A 17,926-nucleotide genomic window follows, 5' to 3' on the forward strand; every position below is an offset into this window, starting at 1 on the left:
TTAGAGCAGGGAGGCTGGAAGCCAGGACTCCTGGGTTCTCTCCCCAGCCTTGGGAGGGCAGTGGAGTCTAGTGGGTAAATCTGACCATGCAAGGGAAGAGGGGAGGCGATGGGGCCTGCTGGCTTTTCCTGGCAGAGGCTGCCTGGGTCTTCTAGCCTAATGGATGTTGCTGAGAACAGGAGAAGGGGTCCTCACAAATATGTGTGTGTGTGGGGGGGGGGGTTAGGAAGTGTATGTAACCCCCCCTTGCCTGATTTCTGCCTGTCCCTTGGCAATATAATTTATTCTTCCCAAGATGCACCACGCTACAGTCACAAAGAGGGGGAGGGGGAATCTTTAGCGCCCCATGACTGTGTGTAACCAGAGGCTGCGGGTTGGGAGTGAGGGGCAAGGGGAAAACTGGGGGGCTGGGCTAGCAGGGGCTGTGGGTTGGGAGCGAGGGGCACTGGAAAAATGGGGCTGGGCTAGCAGGGGCTGTGGGTTGAGAGTAAGGGGCACTGGAAAAATGGGGGGGCTGGGCTAGCAGGGGCTGCGGGTCGGGAGTGAGGGGCACTGGGAAAACCGGGCGGGGGGGCTGGGCTAGCAGGGGCTGCGGGTCAGGAGTGAGGGGCACTGGGAAAACCGGGGCGGGGGGGGCTGGGCTACTGGGCAAGCAGGGGCTGCGGGTTGGGAGTGAAAGGCACTGGCAGTGCTTGGGGGACCTAGGGCTGGCCTGGCAGAGCTGCAAGTCGGGAATGAGGGGCACCGGCAGAGCTAAGGGGGGCACCCCAGGAGTGAGCTAGCAGGGGCTGTGAATTGGGAGTGAGGGGCACAATCAGCAAGGGTTGGGGTAGCTGGGGGCTGCGGATCAAGAGTGAGGGGCACCATTCTACACATGGGTCAATGGGTTCAACTTGAACTGCCCAAAGATAGACATTCGGGGTGCGTTTGAGTAAGGTCAAGGGGGGGCAGGATGAGGAAGAGCTTCTCTTTGGAGGGGGGAGCCTCAGGCTCTGTATGGGGGTGCAGGTTGCACTTTCCCTGAATTGACCAGCCCTGCTCCTGCATTCGTGCGCTCAGCACCCTGAATCTGAGCCAAGGCCTGGGGGGTCCCACTAAGGATTGGGGGAGGGGACTCATGGGGAATTCACACATCACCCCAGGCATCCTGGATCCCAGCCCCCCTGCTCTAAGTGCTAAACTCCCCTTCCAGAGCAGGTTAACGTGCAGACCCTTTGCAGGGCTGTGGCACTCACGGGGTTAATGTCTGGCAGCAGGCAGTAGGGGGGGTATTAAGAGGTCAAGGGGGAGCAAGTCCCAGGTGCAGACTGTCTGTGAAGCCAGACGAGGTCAGAGGTCACGGGCAGGGTCAGGGGTTGCTCCCAGCACTGTCGCCTGTGCATAAATGTGAATGTCTGGGAGAGGAGGTAGGTCTGGCGGGTTAGAGCTGGCGGGGGAGGGGGAAGGGGAGGCAGAAACTGGGAGCCAGGACACATTCCCATCACACAAAGCCATAGAAACAGGCCTAGGAGTGTGTATAAACCTGTGCACACTGAGCCAGTGTGTGTGTGCCTGTGCCCATGTGGCTCTGTCTCTAGGTGCAGGATGTTGTGTGCCCGCAGACAGCCTGTGTACATCCATCTGGATGGGTGGCTGATGGAAAAGGTGCATTTGTGGAGAGGGAGCACACACAGAATCACCTAAACTTTCAGGTACACAATCACAGTTAGATGCTGTTACACAATCAGATTTACAGGGGCACACACACAGTTCCAGCCAGTCAAAGTTGCATCCATGAACAGTCACAGCCAGCCATACATTTGTGCACAGTGTCAGTCACACACATGGATAGTCCCAATCACAGCACCCAGTTACACATGGTGACAGTCATACATGCACGCCTATAACTGACCCACATTCAGCTACAACACAATGACAGTCGCACACACAGGTGTTCACAAACACACATGCATTTACATACAGTGACAATCACACTGACAATGACAGTTGCACACTCTTGCAGTGACAGTTACACATGCTCACTATGGGTATGTCTACACTACCACCCTAGTTCGAACTAGGGTGGTAATGTAGGCAACCGGAGTTGCAAATGAAGCCCGGGATTTGAATTTCCCGGGCTTCATTTGCATCTCGCCGGGCGCTGCCATTTTTAAATGTCCGCTAGTGCGGACTTCGTGCCGCGCGGCTACACACGGCACGGACTAGGTAGTTCGGACTAGGCTTCCTATTCCGAACTACCGTTACTCCTCGTTTCACACTGCCGACACAAGGAGTAACGGTAGTTCGGAATAGGAAGCCTAGTGTAGCCGCGCGGCACAGAGTCTGCACTAGCGGACATTTAAAAATGGCAGCGCCTGGCGAGATGCAAATGAAGCCCGGGAAATTCAAATCCTGGGCTTCATTTGCAACTCCGGTTGCCTACATTACCACCCTAGTTCGAACTAGGGTGGTAGTGTAGACATACCCATAGTGAGCATGTGTAACTGTCACTGCAAGAGTGTGCAACTGTCATTGTCAGAGTGTAGTGTAGACATACCCTATTAGACATAACTGTATGGAACACTTCCCAATTACATGCTCACAATCACAAATATTGCTGTTCACAGCCATACACACGCAGTTACATATGGCAACAGTCACACTCACTCACAGTCAGAACTGCACACCATATCTGCCAGTCACATGGTCACAGTTATATACAATCACACATACACACACACACAGTGATAACCACACATACTGCTGTTCATAATGGCACACACAGAGTTACAGTGAAAGTCACACACTTACAGTGACAATCACAAACCTAGCTGTTTACAGTCACAAATACAGTTACATACAGTGACAATCACACAGTGACAGTTGCACACACTGCTGTTCATAATCTCATATCTAGTAACATACAGTGACAGTCACGCACACAGCTACTTAAATTACAGTTACACAAACTGTTCACCACCACACAAGTTACAAACAGTGACAGTCACACACACCCAGTGACAGCCACACATACTGCTGTTCACAAATGTGACTGTCTGGTAAGAGGGATATGGGGGGGGGGGGAGTAGAAGCAAGGATGCATGACAGGAATCAAGAGCACAAGTGGGGGCCTCTCAACAGGGCCCCCCACCCCTCATGACTCTCCACAGCAGGACCCCAGGCCTAAACTCCCTCTGCCGCCTCCCCCCCAGCCCCATTCCTTGCACCTCTTTACATGGATAGAATCTGAGTTGGGAGTGAGGGGCACTGGCAGAGCTGGGGTAGGGGAGCACAGGCTGCAAAAGGGGGGCTGCAGGTCAGGAGTGAGGGGCGCCAACAGCACTAGGGCCAGTTGTTATTTTCGACTTGAACACACTGGTTGATCCAGCTGATTCAGTGACCTTTGACCTAGGGTTGGCAGGGTGAATTTGGATCTGGGTTAGCAGAGATGGCTGGGGCAGAGGATTAGGTTGTGCATAGCTCTGGGGATTGGGCAGTGACAGGTCCTATTGTGTGAGTGTGTGTGCTTGTGTGTGTGTCTATTTGAGGAAAAAGGCCTGATATCTATTGAAGGACAGCAGTGCTCCTCCAGTGTTTAGTTGCACCACAACAGTTGTGTTGCTGCCCAGCGCTGGTGGCTGGGTGGTACCAGTGCTGTGCGAAGGTGTTGCTGTTGTGTCCCTGCAGTGTTACCGGCTGTGGGTGTACTTTCTTTACAGGCGGTGGACGTCAGCCCTGTCTGGCTGTGGTCACGTGCCATGGTTGTGGCACCGAGCGGCTGTGCTGCTGTCTGGTTGTGCTCCAGGCGTGTTGTGTTGCAGCTGTATGACACTGAGCTGGTGCTTTCGGCAACATTGTTTCACGGGCATGATGCCACTCTGGGGTGGGGCACTGGATCTAGTTATACGGGGACTCCTCACCCAGTGCTGAGATGCAGCCACCTCTGGGGTGGGGCATCAGCCTGTCCAGTCCACACTTGAATCTGTTTCCCCATTGACCAGGGAAGGAGCCAGCTTGTGAGAGTGAAGAAGACCGGCAGAGACATGGTGGGAAGGAGGAGGGAGGCAGAAGAAAAGTTGAAGGTGGGAGATGGAGGAGAAGATGAAGGAAAGATTCAGGGGTCAGCTATCGCTTTTAGAATCCCTCTTCCCATTTTCTCTCTCCCTCTTCTGCTACCCCCCACCCCACAAAGGCTACAGCAGGGTGCCAGAACTCCTGGGTTCACTTCCTGGCTCTGGGAGGGGAGTGGGGTCTAGTGATTAGAGCAAGGGTTGGGAGTTTGTCCTGTCTACCTCTGATCAGCCAGTTCCCCTGCCTTGGGGCTAGATTGGGGCTAATAGCCCAGGGTGGTGCCCCCAAACTCCTTGTGGCATCCTTGATTTGTGTGTGTGTGTGTGTGTCCGTCCCTGCCACCCCCTGCTGGAGGGGATGGGCCCTGCTTTGTGTGTGTGTGTGTGTGCACGTGCACGCACATTGTTGGTTCTGACTATTTTTCAAACTTGGTGTGTCTTTGTATCTGCTCTTTGTGTGACTGAGAGTCCCTCTGCTTGTGAGAGCCTGCTGTGTGTGTGTGTGTGTGTTACTGTGTGGTGTGTGCGCATGCTCGCTCTCCGTTGTTGTGTCTCCCTTTCTCAATACTTTGTGTGCAGCTCAGTGTTGTGCCCTGATCTCTGTACTAGGTTGTGTATCTTTTGCTCAGTGTGAGCCCCACTGTGACACTTCATGTGGCCAGGTGGCTGTGGGTCTTTGTGGTGCTCTCTGTGGGTGTCAGGGATGGCTCTGTGTGTGATGTGTGTACAGTTGTGTGGCTTTGAGTTTTACTGTGGTGCGGGAGGGTCAGTGTATGAGGTGCTAGGTGTGTTTGTGTGCTGTGGGTCGATTATACGCCTCGCTGGGTCAGGTCTGGAGGCCCTGCTCCTGTAGGGACCCCCAACAACCCCCCTTCAGGGGTCAGGGAAAGCCAGCAAGACAGTCTGCTGCCATGGCAACGAGGCCTAACATAGCCCAGAGCCTGACACCCCCCCATTAACTCTTCCTGGTCCAGGCCCTGCTCCCGCCCCCTAGCTCTGTTGGTGCCCACAGCCAGCCCAGCCTGGGCTCCCCTCACGCTTGTTTTACCCATTTCCTTGGTAGTAAGTTGCAAGCCTGGGGAGAGAACCCAGGAGCTCTGGTGCCCCCGCCCCACCCCTCTAACCATTGGACCCCACACCTCTCCCAGATCCAGGGACAGATCCCAGGAGTCCCAGACAACCCTCCCCCCCACTGCTAACCCCCCCCCCCCCCCCCCGGGTTAATTTACCCTTGTTCGTGGGGTATTAGTTACTTGTGAACATGGCAGTGGTAAACTCTGAAACACAACTCAGTGTGTGTGTGTGTGTGTGTGTGTGTGTGTGTGTGAGACAGAGAGAGAGAGAGAGACCTGCCTTACACATTTGAGTATAACACCCAGCTCTCTGAATGTTGCATGAGTTTCTCCGCACACAGGAATATTAGCAGAGTGATTGTTTGTGTGATGTTACACAAGCAGGTCGACACACACAGGAAATTTTAGAGGGTTGTGTAGCATCACGTAGGTGTGTATGCATGCACTGGAATAACAACACAGTGATTGTGACATGTCACACAAGTGCGTCTGCCAACATACATGGGCACCTCAGCACCAGGCCTCTGGAGTACCCCACAAGTGTGTAGACACACAGGCACTACAGCACAATGATTGTGTAGTATTACAACACAACTATTTGCATATGCATTGTCTATACCGGGCCAATGAGGCACCCCAACACCCTTGGTGGGTGTCTGGACCCCCCCCCCCCATGTTCGTTTGCCTATGAAGTGGGGGCGGGGGTGCAAACGTAGGTGTTTTGTCAGGAAGGTTGTGTGTCCCTGCAGGGCCCCCCACAACTTCTGTGAAAAGCCACTCTTCCTTTTGGAGGGAAAAATGTATTCTTGTAACCTGGCCCCTTCCCTCATGGCCCCGCCCCACACTTACTAGGGGTTGGGGGGGTCCCCAAGCCCCACCCCACAGGCCTGCAGGGATGACAGGCACCATTGCTGAGCCCAGCCAAACACCCGCAGAGTGGAACTCTTAATGAAGAGCCAGCGAGAGAACCCAGGAGTCCTGGTGTCCAGCCTCCCCCCTGCTCTGACCACTAGACCACACTCCCCTCCCAGAGCCAGCAAGAGAACCCAGGAGTTTGGTGTCCAGCCTCCCCCCTCCTCTGACCACTAGACCACACTCCCCTCCCAGAGCCAGCGAGAGAACCCAGGAGTTTGGTGTCCAGCCTCCCCCCTGCTCTGACCACTAGACCACACTCCCCTCCCAGAGCTAGCGAGAGAACCCAGGTGTCCTGGTGTCCAGCCTCCCCCCTGCTCTGACTACTAGACCACACTCCCCTCCCAGAGCTAGCGAGAGAACCCAGGTGTCCTGGTGTCCAGCCTCCCCCCTGCTCTGACCACTAGACCACACTCCCCTCCCAGAGCCAGTGAGAGAACCCAGGAGTCCTGGCTCCCATCATCATCCCTCATCAGTACACCCCATTGCCCTCTCCATGCTGGCTCTGGGGCAATCCTGCAGGGGGCCGGGGGTGCTCAGCTGGGGCCCATCTGGGCACTGCCGATCCAGCCCAGGGGGGAGGAGAGAGTTAACCGCAGGGCCGGCAGCTCCCTTGGATGCCAGCCCAGCTCTGCTCTTGTTACCCACAATCCTTCATTCCCTCCCCCCCTTTCTCTGGCACCGACCGGATCCCTGGCACTAAGGTTGGTCCGACAGAGCCCCCCCAGCCAGACCTCCCCTTGCCGCCCCCCCTCCCCGCCCCCCCCGGGCACCGCCTGGCAGCCCTGCCCAGCCCCCACGCACCATCCTTCACTCCTCCTCTCACCCCCTTTTCTCCTTCCTTTCTTCCCTGCAGCTCGGCCGCGCCCGAGACCCAGCCAGAGCCCTGAGGCCCATCCCAAGGAGATTCAGGGTGAGCATCTCCCCCTCTTCCGTCGCCCCTTTTCAGCTCAGCTGGCGCTGCGGGTCGGAGTGAGGGGCACCAGCACAGCAATGGGCGGGGGGGGGGGAGCCCAGGGCTGGGCTCGCTGGGGGCTGCAGGTCGGGAGTGAGGGGCACTGGCAGAGCTGGAAGGGGCGGGGATCCCTAAGGACTTCAGGTTGGGATTGAGGGGCACAGCAGAGTTGGGATGGGGGGATCTCTGGGGGCAGCTGGTCGGGATTGAGGGGTACTGGCAGAGCTGTGGGGCATGGGTCGGGAGTGAGCGACGCTGGCACAGTCGTGAGTTATGGGTCAGGACCGAGTGCCATGGGAAGAGCTGTGGGGGTGGGGGGATCGCTGGGGGCAGCTGGTCGGGATTGAGGGGCACCCTCAGCGCTAGGAGCGGGGACCTCCATGTGTTCGGATCCCTGGATCCCAGCAGGGAGAGCGCGTGACGGGTGTACAGGAGTCTTGGCTGGACGGACGGACGCGGGGGCGGGGATGGCAGCTGGCACTGGGCGCCCAATACAAAATGGCGGAGTCCCGCACCCCACCCTTGCCTCAGCGTGAAGTGTTGGGGCGCACTGGGACAATTTGGGGTTAACCCTTTCAATGCCAGGAGGATTTCAGCTTTCCTGGCCTGTCTCTGCACCTACTCCGCTGGTGCCCCTCACTCCCAACCTGCAGCCCCACTGTGCCCTCCAAGTCTGAGGTCCACCCCAGCTTTGCCAATGCCCCTGTCTCCTGACCCACAGCCCCTACCAGCCCAACCCTGCCGGTGCCCCTCCTGCAGCCCAGCCCTGGCTCCACCCCCCTGTCCTGCTGGTGCCCCTCGCTTCCGACCCGCAGCCCCTGCCAGCCCAGCCCTGGCACCCCTCTGCTATTCCAGCAGTGGGCTGCATTGCAGGTCTAGAGCATGACGGAGCAGCTTGTCAGGAATTCCCCCCCAGGGTCGGATCCGGAAGCAGCTCTAAAGAGGGAGGAGAGGCTGCTGTGTGGGTGAGTGGGAAGGGCCTGAAGATGAAGGGGTCCCTGCCCCCACATCCCACCCCACCCCTGCCAATCCCAGCATCTAGCGTCAGGAGAGAGCCAGGAACGGCTCAGCCCTGCAGACTCTTCTCCAGGCCTGTACGTAGGCTCAGTCCTGGCAGAGCAACCAAAGGCTGGGGGCTGTGGGTTGGGAGTGAGGGGCACAGGCAGGGCTGGGCAAGCAGGGGCAGTGGGCTGGGAGGGAGGGAGGGAGGGAGGGAGGGAGGGATGGTCTGGGGGCAGGGCTGGGCAAGCAGCGGCAGTGGGCTGGGAGGGAGGGCCTAGGGGGCTGGGCTACCAGGGTGAGGGGCTGGGGGGCAGGGCTGGGCTAGCAGAGGGATGGTCTGGGGGGGGCAGGGCTGGAGTAGCAGGGGCTGTGGGCTGGGAGGGAGGGATGGTCGGGGGGCAGGGCTGTGGGCTGGGAGGGAGGGATGGTCTGGGGGCAGGGCTGGGCTTGCAGGGCTGTGGGCTGGGAGGGAGGGATGGGCTGGGGGGCAGGGCTGTGGGCTGGGAGGGAGGGGCACTGGAAGAGCTGGGGGGAAGAAGGAAGGGTTGCTGAGCGCATGGGGAGGGACCTGGCATGTTGCCAAGGACCCAGAGGCCGTTGCTAGGGAACCAGGTTCCCTTGGCAGCCGACTGGCTCTTTCACTTTCTCTGAGTGGCGCAGAGGGGGAGGAGTGAGCCGGGGGGGGGGGGTGCGCTCTCCCCAGGACGGCCTGAAGGGGAGGGTCGGGTCCCATATCTGCCTCACCCTTTGGCACCCTCCTTGCTCTCATGGCAGACAGCCTTAGACCCCGCCCCTCATTGACTCCACCCCCTTGGGAATCTTAAACCCATAGGCCACTCCCCCCATGGGACCCCGCTACAGACCCCACCCTCTCATGAATCACCCCCCTCAAAAGTCCCCCCCAGCTCCATGACCCCTTCCCCTCATGGAGCACCCTCATCCACCCTGCCCGTGTAGGCCACCCTTGGCCTTCCCCCCCTCGCACCAATGACCCCACCCCCAATAGGACCTACTCCCTTTGACTCCTATTGGGCCCCTCCCTCCACTGACTCTAGCCCCTTGACTCCCAGTCCCATGGGCCTTGCCCCTAATAGGCTCCGCCCCCAATGTAATGTTCTTATAGACTCCTCCCCTTTATGGAACTGAGCTCTCCCTGCATTGGACCCACCCCCTCCATTGACTCTGCCCCCTTCATTGACCTCCCGTCTTCACCCATCCCCCACCCTGGAGTGGAGAGTGATGGCCGGAGTCCTGATGGGGGTCGAGGAAAGCGCCCCCTCCCCCAGGAGAGGCATTTTCCTGTGTAGGGGAGCAGTCTGAGTGGGTCTCCCTGGCTTCCATGTCCTCCCCCTGGCTCTATGGTGTGCTTGGCAGGGTAGCTGGGGGGCTCTCGGGATGGGGCAGTGGTGGCGCAGTCGGGGGACTGCCGGGGGGGCTCTGGCTGGTTAGGGGGAAGGTGTTGTCAGGCAGGTCGTGTTTGGCTGCCAGACTGGGGGTGTCTCAGGGGGGAGGGGACGTCTGCCTCCAGCCGTGATGTGAATTTAGTACAGCTGAGGGGGGCGGGCACCGGCCAGACAATGGCAGAGGTAGCCATGGCAACATGCCCAGCCGTGCCAACTCCCCTCCCCCCTGCACTGTCTGGAGGAGGCATGACGGATGGATACAGCTCCCCCCGGCCCGCCATGCCCTGTCCCTGGCTATTCCCATACACCCGCACGGCAGCCTGGGCATCGAGCAGGATGGAGGGGGCACTGGCAGCAGTACCCACTGCCTGGGGGGCGTTAGGGACCTGGCACCATGCCCAGCTCTGCATCGCTCCGTTCCATTGTCTGCTTCATTCCCTCACGCCCTGGCAGCCGCCCACTCCCCCCGCGCTTCCTTTCTCTTTCCTCGCCCCACCTCCTGCCACCTCCATCTGCCCATCCATGCCAGCCCCCCTGGCTTTCGGGAGACGTGCTTCCCTTCTCCAGGCACCCCCAAACATCGGGCATGAGATCAGGCATGAGAGAAGGGGCATGGCCCAACCTTCCTTCCGTCTGTCCCCTGTTTGCCTGCCTTCTCCTCTCCTCCCCGCCCGCCGTGGCCAGTGACTGAAAAGATGAGGTAAGTAGTGGGGTTTTTCCCTCTTGTTCCCACTTTCTCTTCCTTCCCTTACCTCTTCCATTGGCTGGCAGGGTGTCTCGCATGGAGTGTGGAGAAGGAAAGGCCCCCTTTGTGGGGGCGTGCCAGGATTTGGGGTGGTGATTCTGGTGGAGACAGGGAGTCTCATGGAACCTGGGGGAAACCATGAGACCTTAGACATGATTATCATCTGAGAACCCAGGAGTCCTGGCGCCCAGCCCCCCGCAACCACTAGGCCCCACTCCCCTCCCTGACCTGGGGAGAGAACCCAGGGGTCCTGGCTCCCTGCTTTCCCTGCTCTAACCTTTAGACCCCACTCCCCTTCCCAACCCAGATATATCAGAGGTAAATTTGGCAAAATTATTCATAGATGCGTGAGGCTAAGAAACCCAGCACTGGGGCAGATTTACTGGGACAGGAACTCAGGACTGTGAGGAGCTCAAGACTGAACCAGCGGGGGCTGTGGGTTGGGGGTGAGGGGCTCCGGCAGAGCTGGGGTAGGAGCCCAGGGCTGAGCTGGCAGGGGCTGCGGGTTGGGAGTGAGGATGAGCGCAGTGTCTGGAGGGGACTCTGAGGGGGTATTAATCTCTCCCAATTCTCCTGTGTAATGTCATCCCTGCTGAGTGCCTGTGCGGGTGAGGGCTGGGCAGCTGGCAGAGCTAGCTCCTGTTCCTGCTGCATGCTATGTATTAGGTGCATTACAGTAGCCCCCAACAGTCCACGGCTGGCCCCAGCTCCCTTCGCGCCAGGCGCTGCACATTACAAGGGCCATTTATTAGGGGTGTTACTGTACTCAGCCTCCTCCCCCATTCCAGGGCTGGCCCCAGTCCTCTTTGTGCCATTAATGTACAGGTGCTGTACATTACAAGTGGCATTTATTAGGGGTATTACGACTTCCTGGGTTAGTCTGCCCCCAGACTCCCTCCCAAGCCCACCCTTCCCCCATCCCCCGCCCTTTCTCAACTCCCAGCAGGGAGATCTATCGCCCTCTGTGTGGCGCTTTCCTGGCCAGTGGGTTTGCCGGTGTCACATCTGAGTCCCTATTGATATGGGCCGGCTTCAGCCTGTCGGCGGCTCAGGGGCCTAGTTGGCCCCCACCCTGCTTAGACAGCTGAGTAACCCCCCTCCCCTGGCCTGCCCAGAGAGCAACCATCATCCTCTCCCCACACCAAGATGCTGGGGGATGGGGGAATGAGGCAAACGGGAGCTTTGTCATCAAAACATTAAAAAAACTTTCCACTGTGTCATGCTTTGGCCGAGTCCTGTAACCTCCCTGTGCCTCAGTTTCCCCATCTATGCTATGAGGTGATGGCCCTGCCCTGCACCACTGTAATGCTGGGAGGATGAATACCTTGATGACTGTGAAGTGCTCTGAGATCTGCTGATGGAAATTCCTATAGAAGAACTAGGTGTTATTCATGGGCTATAGATTCTAACCCGGAAACGTGATCTTCATTACAGGCCAATATAGTAAAACGTCACATTACCTCATTGGAGCCGATTAGCTAGCAATGTGTAAGAATATTATAACATGCATGGCTGGCTGGCCTAGCCTAAAACACACAAATACCATACCAGCCATGTCCCTCCCTCCCTCAGTGTCTACTGTATTATATTCCATGTTTTATGTTGTATTCTAATATAGAGACATATTCAATATGCAGAGAGTATCAGGTGAGGCTATATTATATTTAACGATGCCTGAACAGAGTTTACAGTAATATAGAACTTGTTTATCTATTAGAATATATAATTTCAGATGATATACAGTACATAGAGTGAGTTTTTATACTTCACATTCAACAGTGCTTGAACATACTTTGGAGTATTTCATTCTTTTTGCATTTAATTTAACAAAATTATACATCATTTATATTAACTTAGAGCACACTTATCTGTTAGAATATGTTTCTGATATAAAACCAAAAAATGAAATATAATATGTAGGTAAAATACATGAAATTATAGTTTATATTAGTAATCCTTAAGTGTATATTACAGTAATATTGAACTTATCTGTTGAAAGAATATAAAATTAAATATAGTGTATAGATAGTATATGAGTTTTTATATTATAGTTTACATTTATTTTAACAATACTTATGCATCCTTTAATATAGACAAGGGCTAGGTCTACACTATAGCCCCGCAGTCTAGACGTACCCTGAGAGATTGTATATTATGCTACATGTAATTTATCAGGGCTTAAAAATACTTTACGTTAATATAGAATTTGCATTTTTATATTCTAGATGTAATTGACAAGGCTGAAACATGTTTTATGTTGCTACCGAGCCCGTTGGTCCGTTGGAAAACGTGCCGCAAGACCTACATTTCATGTCTGCTACTAACAGTCTCTATTATGTGGCATGAGACCAGGTGAGGGAGGGGAAGTCTTGCACCACCTGCTGGTGGAGAGCAGAGAAGCTGTGGAGCCAGGCCAAGCTATTCTGCAGGGCCCGTCCAGACACGGCCCAGCTAACAACCCAGTGGAGCAGATTCAATCAGCATAGGATGAGAGCCCATTAGCAGTGGAGCGACCTGTGTACGTTCTGGCAGTCCCGGGACACAGGGTTAGTGGTTCCTGCATCCCCCACACTGTGCCCCACCACACCTCCCGGCAGCAGAATCTCTCCAACCCACTTTCCCATCTGTTCCCAACACTGTTCCCTCCTCCCCCCCCTCCCCCACTTGACCTTCCTCACCCCAGCTGTTCTCTCCAGTGAGCTCCCAGCTGGGCAGTTGCTGCAGTTCACCCTCACAACCAGCAGGGGGCGGGCAATCCACAGCATGAGGAGGAGGAGTTCCTAGGGGAAAAAATAGTGAAACTGAGGCAGAAGAGGGAGGGTGGTTTGACCACAGAAATGGTCTCTTGGGTTTTTTGAGCATCTGGGGGAGTGTCAAAGAACTAAATGAATAAAGCTGGAAGCCATCTCTCTGGGCTTCTCTCCCCAGCCGTGAGAGGGGAGTGGGGTTGGGAGCTGGGACTCTTGGATTAGATACAGGAAGTAAAACGTTTTTGTTTTTCAAAGTCGATAGATTTGTTCAGTGGAACTTTCTCTTTTTACATAACCCTGTGTACCCCCAGACAATCTATCAAGCTAGGTATCTCCACACGCCCCTTTCTTTCTTTCTTTCTTTCTTTCTTTCTTTCTTTCTTTCTTTCTTTCTTTCTTTCTTTCTTTCTTTCTTTCTTTCTTTCTTTCTTTCTTTCTTTCTTTCTTTCTTTCTTTCTTTCTTTCTTTCTTTCTTTCCCCCACACCCTAGCTATCTATCTACCCACATACACAGCCCTCTCTCCTTCCAGCCATCTCTCCCACTACCCTTCCAGGTTCATCCATGCCACCTGGGGTCACAGTCTCGTCTTGGGGAGCTCCAAGGCCGGGGCTGCCAGCTTCCAGAACCCGCCGCGGCATTGCCGGTTGCCATAAACCCGTAGATCCGAACTTGCGGTACGACTGCCTCACACAAGCTCGAGTCTGTGGGTATGTGTCGATCCTGGCCAAAACGTCTGGAAACCGACCCCGAGCTGACTCCGTCCACCAGCCTGCCAGACCCACCCATTCTGCTGTAGGCTCCACCCACCTGAGTCGGGCTGAAGCTGAGCCAGCACCCTCTAGAAGGGTGCCCCATGCCCCATTCCAGGTCTCCCTGGACCTGCCAGCCCCCCACCCTGGAGCTGGATCGGGGCAGTGCCAGTTCATTCCACGCACAAGTAGCTGATGCCTCCAGGGAAACCTCCCAGCCACTTGTGGGGGCAGCCATCCCCCTACTTCCTTCTCACTGCCCCAGGGTCTTCCACCCCAGCCAACCCTAGGCCTCTCAGCTGGGCCTGACTTGGACCCTCTCCCCGGCCTGTCTCTGCTGCGTGCCCCAGGCTGAGGTAGTAGGTTGTATGGTTTAGAATAACACCAGCAGGAGATAACTGTACAGCCTCCTAGCTTTCCCTGGGACGCGGCTCAGCCCCTGAGACCAGCCAGAAGGGGGCAGCAATGCAGGAAGGTGAGTAATGCAGAAGTTCGCCAGGGCGGGTTATTATCATCAATAATGATGACCCCCGGAATTCCCAGCCACTGGGGCCTGGCTGAGTTAACCTGCGGGACTCCCAGCCACTGAAGATTGCTGGGGTTGACCCACAGGATGATTGCAGAGATTTGCCTGGGGTTGTGTCAATAGGGAATTGTGTGTGATCACGGGATGAATTAAGGGAAGAGGTTGTTGGGATTTTGACAAGTGTGTGGTATGTGTGTTGTGCTGTGCTGTTAAGGAGCTGTGGGTATGTGGTTGCGCAGTGTCATGTCTCATGTGTGACTCTACTGTGTTGTGTGTGGTAGGAACAGGGTGTGTATCAGTATAGTTCACTGGTGTCTTATTTAATATGTATGGGTATGTCTACACTGCCACCCTGGTTCAAACTAGGGTGGCTAATGTAGGCATTCGAACTTGCAAATGAAGCCCGGGATTTAAATATCCCAGGCTTTATTTGCATGTTCCCGGGTGCTGCCATTTTTAAATGCCCCATAGTTCGAACTACCTACCTGCAGCTACACGCGGCACGGACTAAGTACTTCGAATTAAAGCTCCTAATTGGAACTACCGTTACCCCTCATTGCAGGAGGAGTAACTGTAGTATGAATTAGGAGTTTTAATTCAAACTTAATTTGTGCCATGTGTAGCCACGGGGAAGGTAGTTCGAACTACAGGGCATTTAAAAATGGCGGCGCCCAAGAATATGCAAATAAAGCCCGGGATATTTACATCCCAGGCTTCATTTGCAAGTTCGAATGCCTACATTAGCCACCCTAGTTCGAACTAGGGGGCTAGTGTAGACATACCCTATGAGATTTTGGAGTCCATTTATGCATAATTGAGTGATAATGTGATGAATGTAGTTGTGCAGTACATTCAGGTATGTTCTGGTATGTATATTTTGTGTTGTGTGCTAGTACAGGGGATGTGTGGCTAGTATCGTCATATTGTACTTGTGTTTGTATTTTACCGTGTGTGTGTTGTCTGAGCAATAATGTGGTGATTGCATAGTGGGTACTAGTCGTGTGATTGTGTATATGGGATTGTCATGTGTGCATAGTGGGTTATGTGTTGAATGAATGTTGCAGTGAGAGTATATATTATGTGTTGTGTTGTGTTTGGTACTGCACTTTTGTGTATGCATGGTGGATATGTGTTATTCATACACTGTGGGTGTATTGCATTCTGTGTGTATATGTTATGGCTATGTGAGTGTTGTGGGAGATATTGTGTGGGTATGCACAATGAGTGAGGATGTTGCAATGGATGTGAGGGTGTGTGATATTATATGTGGGTGGGTGTGGATGGAGTGTATGTTGTGTATGTATTATAGTGGCTGTGTCTCGTGGTATTATGTTGTGAGAATATTGGGTGTGTAATTATGTTTTGTGTGTTATGGCGGTGGGATATTGCATTGTGTTTGTTATAGTGGTGGTGGGATATTGTGGGAGCTTTGTGTGTGTGCTATAGTGGGGATGTTGTGTTATGTGTGTTCTGCTGGTGGGTTGTGTGTGTTATAGTGATAATATTGTGTGTTATTGAGGGATGTTGTGAGGTGTGTGTTATTGTGATGGATGGGAGCATAATGGTGGAGGATATTGGGAGGTGTTTGTGGGAGTGTTGAGGTTATTGTGGGAGTGTTGTCTTGTGTCTGGAGTGTGTTATTGTGGTGTTGTGAGGATGTTATGTATTGAGTTGTGGGTGGGTGTTATGGTGGGTGGTGGATATTGTGTCATGTATTGTGGTGTGAAGTGTGATTGTGAGATGTGGATTGCAGGGGTTTCTGAGTGTATTATTGTGGTGTGGAGTATAGTGTGTTGTGTGATGGTGTGTGATTGTGGTGTTGTTGGGAGTTTTGTTTGTGTGGTGTAGTGTGTTACCTTGTGAAGTGTGACTGTGGTGTGGGTGATTTGTGTGTGATTGTGGTATGGGGTGTAGTGTGGGGTGTTGTGTGTGTGATTGTGGTGTGGGGTGATGTGTGGTGTAGTGCATTGTGGGCACGTGTAGTGTTGTGCATGTATGATTGTGGTGTGGTGGATATAATGTGTTGTGTTGCGGGTGTGTGATTGAGGAGTTGTGTGTGACTGTTGTGGGCTGTTGTATGTTGTGTGGCAGGGGTGTGATTGTGTTGCAGAGGTGTGGTTATTTTGTGGGGTATTGTGTGTTGTGGGTGTGATTGTGGTGGATTGTGTTCCATTGTTAGTGTCTGATTGTGGTGTTGTAGTATGTTGTGATCTGATTGTGTTTTGCAGTGTAGTTTGTTGCATTGAAAGTGTGAGATTGTGGTGTGGGGTGATGTGTATGCTTACGGGGTGTGGTGCTGAGAGGTGTAGTGTGTTGTGTTGTGGATATGCATTTGTGGTGTGGGGTGTTGTGTGTGATTGTGGGGTGTGGTGTTGTGCAGTGTAGTGTGTTGCATAGCGGGTGTGTGATTGTGGTGTGGAGTGTTGTGTGTGGTTGTGTGGTGTGGTGTTGAGCTTACATTGTGGGTGTGTAATTGTGGGGTGTGGGGGTGTGATTGTGGGGCGAGTTGTGGGTGTAGAATATTGTGTTGTGGTGTGTGATTGTGGGGTGAACTGTTGTGTGCTATAGTGTGTTGTGCTGCGGTGTGTGATTGTGCGGTGTGATAGCGGGGTGAACGGTTGTGTGCTCTAGTGTGTTGTGTTGCGGTGTGTGATTGTGCGGTGTGATAGCGGGGTGAACGGTTGTGTGCTCTAGTGTGTTGTGTTGCGGTGTGTGATTGTGCGGTGTGATAGCGGGGTGAACGGTTGTGTGCTCTAGTGTGTTGCGTTGCGGTGTGTGATTGTGCGGTGTGATAGCGGGGTGAACGGTTGTGTGCTCTAGTGTGTTGCGTTGCGGTGTGTGATTGTGCGGTGTGATAGCGGGGTGAACGGTTGTGTGCTCTAGTGTGTTGTGTTGCGGTGTGTGATTGTGCGGTGTGATAGCGGGGTGAACGGTTGTGTGCTCTAGTGTGTTGTGTTGCGGTGTGTGATTGTGCGGTGTGATAGCGGGGTGAACGGTTGTGTGCTCTAGTGTGTTGTGTTGCGGTGTGTGATTGTGCGGTGTGATAGCGGGGTGAACGGTTGTGTGCTCTAGTGTGTTGCGTTGCGGTGTGTGATTGTGCGGTGTGATAGCGGGGTGAACGGTTGTGTGCTCTAGTGTGTTGTGTTGCGGTGTGTGATTGTGCGGTGTGATAGCGGGGTGAACGGTTGTGTGCTCTAGTGTGTTGTGTTGCGGTGTGTGATTGTGCGGTGTGATAGCGGGGTGAACGGTTGTGTGCTCTAGTGTGTTGCGTTGCGGTGTGTGATTGTGCGGTGTGATAGCGGGGTGAACGGTTGTGTGCTCTAGTGTGTTGTGTTGCGGTGTGGGGGGGTGATTGTGGGGCGAGCTGTTGTGCGCTGTAGTGTGTTGCGTTGCGGTGCGTGCGGCTCCCACCTGCCGCTCGCTGGCTGCCCGGCCCCTGGCGGCCGCCCCCGCCCCCGACGGCCCGGCAGCCGGCGCGGCTCCAGCCAGACAAGCGCCGCATTGCGATACCGGCCGCCGCCGCCCGCCGAGACAGAGCGAGACAGACGCGGCGGGGCAGAGACGCGGAGCCAGCGAGCGCCAGACAGCGCCCCGGGCCGACAGACAGACCGACAGGCACAGCGTCCCCCCGCCCCACGCCCGCCCGGCGGCGCAGCCAGGACAGGACACGGCCAAGGACGGAGCCCAGCGACAGGCAGAGTCCGCCGCGGGGCGGGGAGGGACGCGCCGGGGGGAGCGGAGGGAGAGGGAGGAAAGGGGGA

At 55.0% G+C, this 17,926-nt stretch overlaps 1 long non-coding RNA gene across 1 annotated transcript; it reads right to left on the reverse strand.

Moving 5' to 3' along the window:
* Nucleotides 1-3,855: 3,855 nt before the first annotated feature.
* Nucleotides 3,856-11,508, reverse strand: LOC142819731 (uncharacterized). Its single transcript, XR_012897544.2, has 3 exons — nucleotides 11,464-11,508; nucleotides 10,147-10,265; nucleotides 3,856-3,992 (listed from the first exon to the last, which is right to left on the reverse strand). It is a non-coding gene; the product is annotated as an uncharacterized LOC142819731 (long non-coding RNA).
* Nucleotides 11,509-17,926: the final 6,418 nt, after the last annotated feature.

Source organism: Pelodiscus sinensis, chromosome 22, assembly GCF_052426305.1.
Source record: "Pelodiscus sinensis isolate ZL-2025 chromosome 22, ASM5242630v1, whole genome shotgun sequence".
NCBI classification, from domain to species: Eukaryota; Metazoa; Chordata; order Testudines; family Trionychidae; genus Pelodiscus; species Pelodiscus sinensis.